This window comes from Triticum dicoccoides, chromosome 1A (genome assembly GCF_002162155.2).
Source record: "Triticum dicoccoides isolate Atlit2015 ecotype Zavitan chromosome 1A, WEW_v2.0, whole genome shotgun sequence".
NCBI classification, from domain to species: domain Eukaryota; kingdom Viridiplantae; phylum Streptophyta; class Magnoliopsida; order Poales; family Poaceae; genus Triticum; species Triticum dicoccoides.
In genome coordinates, this window is record NC_041380.1 from 6,713,674 (window position 1) to 6,720,128 (window position 6,455).

General features: G+C 44.4%; 2 long non-coding RNA genes across 2 annotated transcripts; both read left to right on the forward strand.

The window, feature by feature from the left end:
* Positions 1-269: 269 nt before the first annotated feature.
* Positions 270-1,084, forward strand: LOC119365953. Its single transcript, XR_005175977.1, has 3 exons — positions 270-291; positions 869-908; positions 992-1,084. It is a non-coding gene; the product is annotated as an uncharacterized LOC119365953 (long non-coding RNA).
* A 38-nt stretch (positions 1,085-1,122) lies between these two features.
* LOC119366529 lies at positions 1,123-1,812 on the forward strand. The gene is made up of 3 exons (XR_005176125.1): positions 1,123-1,160; positions 1,253-1,332; positions 1,771-1,812. It is a non-coding gene; the product is annotated as an uncharacterized LOC119366529 (long non-coding RNA).
* Positions 1,813-6,455: the final 4,643 nt, after the last annotated feature.

Consider the following 6,455-nt stretch of genomic DNA (forward strand, 5'->3'; position numbering starts at 1 on the left):
CCCCGCCGTTGACGGCCACCTCCCTCCCCATGACGCGCCGTCCACCTCGCCGTTGACGGCCGCCTCCCTTCCCATGGAGCGCCATCCACCCCACCGCTGGCGGCGCCTCCCTCCCCTTGAAGCGTCGTCCACCTCGCCGTCGACGGCCGCCTCCCTCCCCATGAAGTGTCGTCCACCCCGCCGTTGACGGCCGCCTCCACCCCTCCAGCCCGGCCACCTCTTCGCTGGGAGCCTAGGACATCCAGATCTGCCTACCTCGGCTCTGACTTCCAGATCCGCCTGCGTGCAAAGGTGAAGGTGACTCCCTCCCCGTCCAGGGCCCCCCTGCTCCTCCTCCCTCCCTAATCTGGCTGCCGTGTCAAATAATTTTACTTCTGCTGCAGAGCTAGATCTACTCTTTTGTTATTCTTTGCTTGTTGTTACTCTGTACATTGTTGTTTGAGATCGACCTCAGATATTGTTTCATTAATATAGTATGTTAATCTTCGCATATATTTTTTCATGGCTTTGTTCTGCGTTTTAGTTTGTGACAAAGATTGCCATGCATTCTTTGGTGTCAAATGACCTTGTGTACTGAAGCTGGTGCAATAGAATTACCTTGTACAATCATCCATATATTTTATGGTAAAAGTAAAAGATTATTTATTTCATTTTTAATTCTGAACATGCCCCGTTGTGCATCTTTATGTCAGTGTGAAAGGACTTCTATAGGGAGAGAGAAATTGCTATTTAAGATTGCAATTTAGTTTTCAAATCTGTCTACTATTGCCTTTTTGGTACACAATTAGTTTCCAAATTTAGTACTTAAATGCTGCTGATTTTGCTGTTTGAGTAATTGTGCACTTGTGATAAATTCGCTATGTTTCAGGGGTGGTTCATGATCATCCATTCAGACCAAAAGCATGTTGGTAAGTTGCATTCAGTTTATGGTGGGAAAGATTTATTGCCATAGGGAAGCTACAAAATTGAACACTTACAGGTGCATGGGTAGTTTATTTGAGTTATAGGTGATGGTGCTATAAGGAAAGCAGTGCTTGTTGCAAAAGCTAGGGAGAAGGATGTAGGACAATCACACTCTGTTGTATCAAGATTTATTGAGGAAAAATGTTAAGTTGGAAAGGCACTGCAAAAATGATTCTCTTCTGATCAAACATCTACAAGTATTGTTCATCTTTTACTCATATTTGCTTTGATTGTGTTACAGATCCTGTTGATGCTTTCCACATAAACTAAACCATTTGTTGCACTGTAGTTGGTATATGTCAAGATGGGATAGGAAATACCCAAGAGCTTCTTGCTTTTCATGATGAGCCAATGGATGGTAGTGATCTGGTAAGTAGTGCTTATGATCCGCAATTCCTCTATGCAAACTATTCTTACGTTGAATTTCACAAGTAGATCTACGTATAATACATGCAGATTGTAATGTAATCAAAACAGGGTGCGTCACAGTAGTTCATGTGTTGATGATAATCTATGATAAGAACAATCTATTTGTCTCATACAAAGGCAGTATTTCTAGAGTCTCTTGTGAAAGAAAATCTTACTCTGATATAGGCATAGTTTTTATGGCTTCAGAGGCTGCTGCCTACTCCCTCCGTCCATGAATAAGTGTACATCTAACTTTTGTCATGGAGGGAGTAAGTGCCTGTGTATTTCAATCAGTGGTTGCTGCCTGCTTAAGTGCATGTGCATTATGCGTCTATTCATGTACAACTCAATTGGTGGTGGTTATCATACAAAGTTAACTATTTTTCTCTATACTTGTAGTGCTAGCCTAAAAAGCCGGACATGGGGACATGCTCAGACATGAGTATGCCGCCGTATTTTGTGATTACGAATGAAAAAAAGAATGCATAGGGAGCATGTCCTCCCAATGGCAACCACACCAGACTAGGTAACCTCGACCTCTTTCATATATTTGAATTGAGTTTTTGTTGAGCTGCTGCTGCTTGCTTCCCCTGTTCGTCATGCCCTTGCTGCTTCTACTCGCTAGTTGCTTCCCCATGTTGTGCACGTGCTGCTGCTTGCTTGTTAGTTGCTTCCCTGTTTTGCTGCTGCCTGCTTGTGTCAAACTGTTGATTGGTGCTTCATGTTATGGAACACCAATCATCAATAGGTGAGAGTGAATGAGGACAACCTAGACCTGGTACTGACAATTCGAGACTTTTTCATTTATTCCTGTTAGTTCATGATTGCAGCCTACACTTGGCACCAAGATAAGACTTTTTCACTTTCTTGCTAGCAAATAATGTGTTTCATTAGGTGGATTTTATATTTTGGTTTGACAACTTGTATATGTACCATAGATTTGCCTTTCACCTTGTTCACTGAAGTCTGCTACATTTTTTGTTGTAGGGGTGAATGTATCCTCCCAAGGCCAAGAGAATGCTTGTACTCCGTTGACAAATTATTCTCATCCTGAAGATCTTGCTCATGCTACACACCTGGATGAGTGTGGTTCTACTCCAAAGAGGATAATCATTCAGGAATGCCACTAGCATAATTAGTGTTTAATATGTTTAATATCGTGAACCAGGGTGCAGGTAGCCTTTTATTTTTTCACTTGCTTCTCTTGGCAATTCATGTAAATTCGTGGCAAATCTGTAAGTTGAGGTTCTATGAATCATGAGTTGGATATGAATATGTGGATCTTGTGAACATTGAGCTTTCAATATAATTGGTTCATTGTGAATTATGAATTGAATGTGATTATCAAATGCGCTGTGTGACCATGGTTTGTGCATGATATGAGAGAGGATTTGACACATTGCTGTGAATTTTCATATATAATTTTGCACTAATTTTTAATAATAGGTTTTGCTTCTCATGGTTGATTCCTGACGGACATGGTAATTTATACCTAACGATGCCAGCCGTCACGAATATCCCCCAGCTCATTCCTGAAGGTACGCACCCGTTGACAGGAATAGGTTAGGTTCCTGACGGCCAGTGTTCCTGACGGTATTTCCTGACGGTCTAGCCTTCAGGAAAGCAGAGTTTGCGCAACTCAGGTCACCCGTCAGGAAAAGCCGTCAGGAACGTCATTCGTGACGGCTACCTTCAGGAATAACGGGATATTCCTGACGGTAGTGCATTGTTCCTGACGAAAATGACTCATTCCTGACGGGTTTCGGCCGTCAAGAAAAGGTCAGTTTGGGGTAGTGGTTGCTGTGTGGGTACTATGGCAAATGTTTCATTTGAACCATCATCTTTCAATATACATGTGTGCAAGTGGCCTGTGCTTTGTGCTTCTTTGTATATATCATGTGTTCGTCCGACGGCACGTCGTCATACTTAACAATATGGATACATGCATCTTTATCTCGACAACACTTGAAAATATATAGTTCCGATTCCCTCACGGTAGGGTTTTCACATCTATATGGCGGTGAGTTGCAGCCTTGCAGAACGAGACTGGATGGCGGCGTTGGAGCACGAATCCAGCCACGTCATTAGACATGGAGGTGGCGCGGTGGCGCTCGAGGGGCAACGAACGGGGTGCTTAGGGGATCACTGACTGAGGTGTCTTTTTTTCCACGTGCAGAGTGGGCCTCGCGTTCGGCAACTGGACGTCGGTTTGAGGGCCTAGCTAATTAAAATTACTAGTATATGCCCTTAACGTGAAATAATGCTAGTTGCTTTGGTTAAAAAATTTCTGGGAAAGCACCGAAGCACAGCTCGGGCTAAATCAATACACTTCGCAGGACATTTCTAGAAAGTCTGAATTTTATTCACTAAAAATAAAGCATCACAGGGATAGAAACACAATGAGTACACATACCCGGCCGCCGCATAGCTAGGATGGACACAGCCAACATCAACGACGCGCGCGCGCACACACACACAAAACACCAACAACTAGCAAAGTCAAACAAGACCGAAGCTATGCCATGGTGGACTAAAAAGAAGAAAAAAACTCCAAAGCGGTCAAAACAATGATCAGCAAGCTATGACAATGTCTATATCCGCACCAACCATCTCTTGACATCACAAGTATCACGAGAAGGGTTCTTCAACAACAACGCCTTCAGAAAAGAAACGACGAAAAAAACAACCGCCGCCGTTGCCGTATCCAACCACCGAAGGCCAGTTCATGAGTTGTCACCCTGAAGAACAAGTCAGACAATCTGAGCAATGCCTTCAACAAGGTAAGGACGCAAGTAACATCACCATTGCCAGGTAACCAAATATGGTCAGACCTCAGGTTTTCACCCCGGAGCTCGAGACCAGTACATGAGAAGCACCACCAAATCAAAGGCACCGTGTGTTATCGCCACCACGTTCCACGATCCCAGCAGCTATGTGCATAGCATGCTTTTGGCATGAGTGCCAAGTGAAGACCATATTCGCACAAGCAGGCAACTCAGTCACGACAAGAACCGGACGCCACCAAAGGCATATAATAGCGAAGGTCGCCGTCACAATTAATGGTGGAGATTGAGGGAGGAAGATCATTGGCACAGCCAAAATCCTAAATCGGGACGATCCGGCAATTCCGGACCGTCCTCATGTTCCACCATTCCCTCCCTTGGCCGCATAACCAGTCGACAAAACATACTCGTCGTTGATGCCGGACCATAAGATCCAAGATCCCTCACCCCATTGTGCCAATAACTAGTAGATGAGATCCCGGCCACTGACTTCTCAGCACACTGGCCCAACCAAACGATCCACCGCCGCCGCTGCCCAACCAAGCCCTATGCCTCATGCCGCCGTCCATAGATCACACCTTCGAAGCACCTCCAGAGCAATGACACCTGCTGGATCAAGCACCATCCGCTCTGCCTCGAGTCACAATGGGTCTGATCATGCCAGCCTCATTGCAACCGCACCCAGCGAAGGTGGGGAAGTAAACTTGGGCAATGGAATTCAACATATTTGCTTAGTTGAGAAGACATTGACCTTTGACTTGTTGACAAACTGAACTTTTTAAACCGGGATTTGTATATCTGTTTAGATGCTGATGATGGTACCCGGCCGGCCATGTCAAGTCGGCCACAAATTGGTCGCCTGGGGAACAACGGGAGACCTTCCTTTCTCGGAAGCAGCTGTAGGCACAAGTGGTGCTACAAGTGCCACATACAAATGCAAGGCCAAAGACTTGACTGAACCATCTCAAAGAGAGGAAGACCACACAAGCATCTCTGAAGAATTTCCACAACTTCGCAGTCGGCCAGGCTCTGCTGCTTCTGCCTCTACGACGCCGGACCTCCTCCTTCTGCTCTAGATCCTACTCCTGCTCGGTGTCCACCACGGCTTCTTCTGGTAACCACGGTTGCCAGATTGGATTGACATTTTGTCATTCTTCGGTTCAAAAACAGGTCGTCTCGATGGAGCTCTAGATCCGTCTTGCACACACCATTCTCTTCTCCATCGATCCTGCGGGATTTTCTTTGGAGCCTTCCGATCGATGGCGGAGGTGGTTGTTGCAATTATGTGTCTTGCAAGTGTGTTCAAATTTGTTGAAATTGTTAATATTCGGAAAAACTTCATTATGGAATTTCAAGTGTATTTGTGCATGGAATTACTTTACATGATTGGCATGTAATCATTGCTTGCTCGAACACGATTAAGTATTATGTGTTTACGGAAGCTGGTTGTTGCAATTATGTGTCTTGCAAGTGTGTTCAAATTGGTTGAAATTGTTAATATTCGGAAAAACCTCATTATGGAATTTCAAGTGTATTTGTGCATGGAATTACTTTACATGACTGGCATGTAATCATTGCTTGCTCGAACACGATTAAGTATTATGTGTTTATGGAAGCTGGTAGATTATCATCAGAATACAATGTACTATAATAATTGAAAGGAGCTAGATCATATAATTAAATTACAAATCTAATGTTGATCTATATAATTAAAAAAATACACTCTATAATGACACGTTTCTCACAAGCGCGCGGGACGAGTTTAGGGAGCAGTCTATCGTGTTTGCGAGTTCATGGACTAAATTGAGCATCGACAAGAAGTTGATCTATCGGTAGTGCATTCAACTCCTGTCAAAAACTTTTGTCAATTTATTACCATTTTTTTCAAAATTATTTTATTTCATTTCAAAATTTACAGTTTTTACTGCTCACCTGAGCTCATCGACCTAGGAAACATCAGGTCACTCAGTGCACTCAACATTTTCTTGAACTTCTGGGCTTTCCCTCCGGCCGGACCCCTATGTGTTCACTGCTGGCGGCGACATAGTGAGTCTCACTAATCTTAGCACCAATTCTCTCTCTTCTTCATCCATCTATGGCAGGAGCTCCCACTGATGCCAGACCAGCCCGGCGGCGGCAACGACAAACAACGAAAAGTCCTCATCTCACCTTCTGCGTCCTCCGAGCCGCCATCCCTCCTCCCGCTCAAGTACTCGTCTGTTCTCATACCATGAGAAGGATCCCCCTACCATGGACGTCAACGAACGAACTAAGGTGAGTAACCTTAACAAATTCATGGAC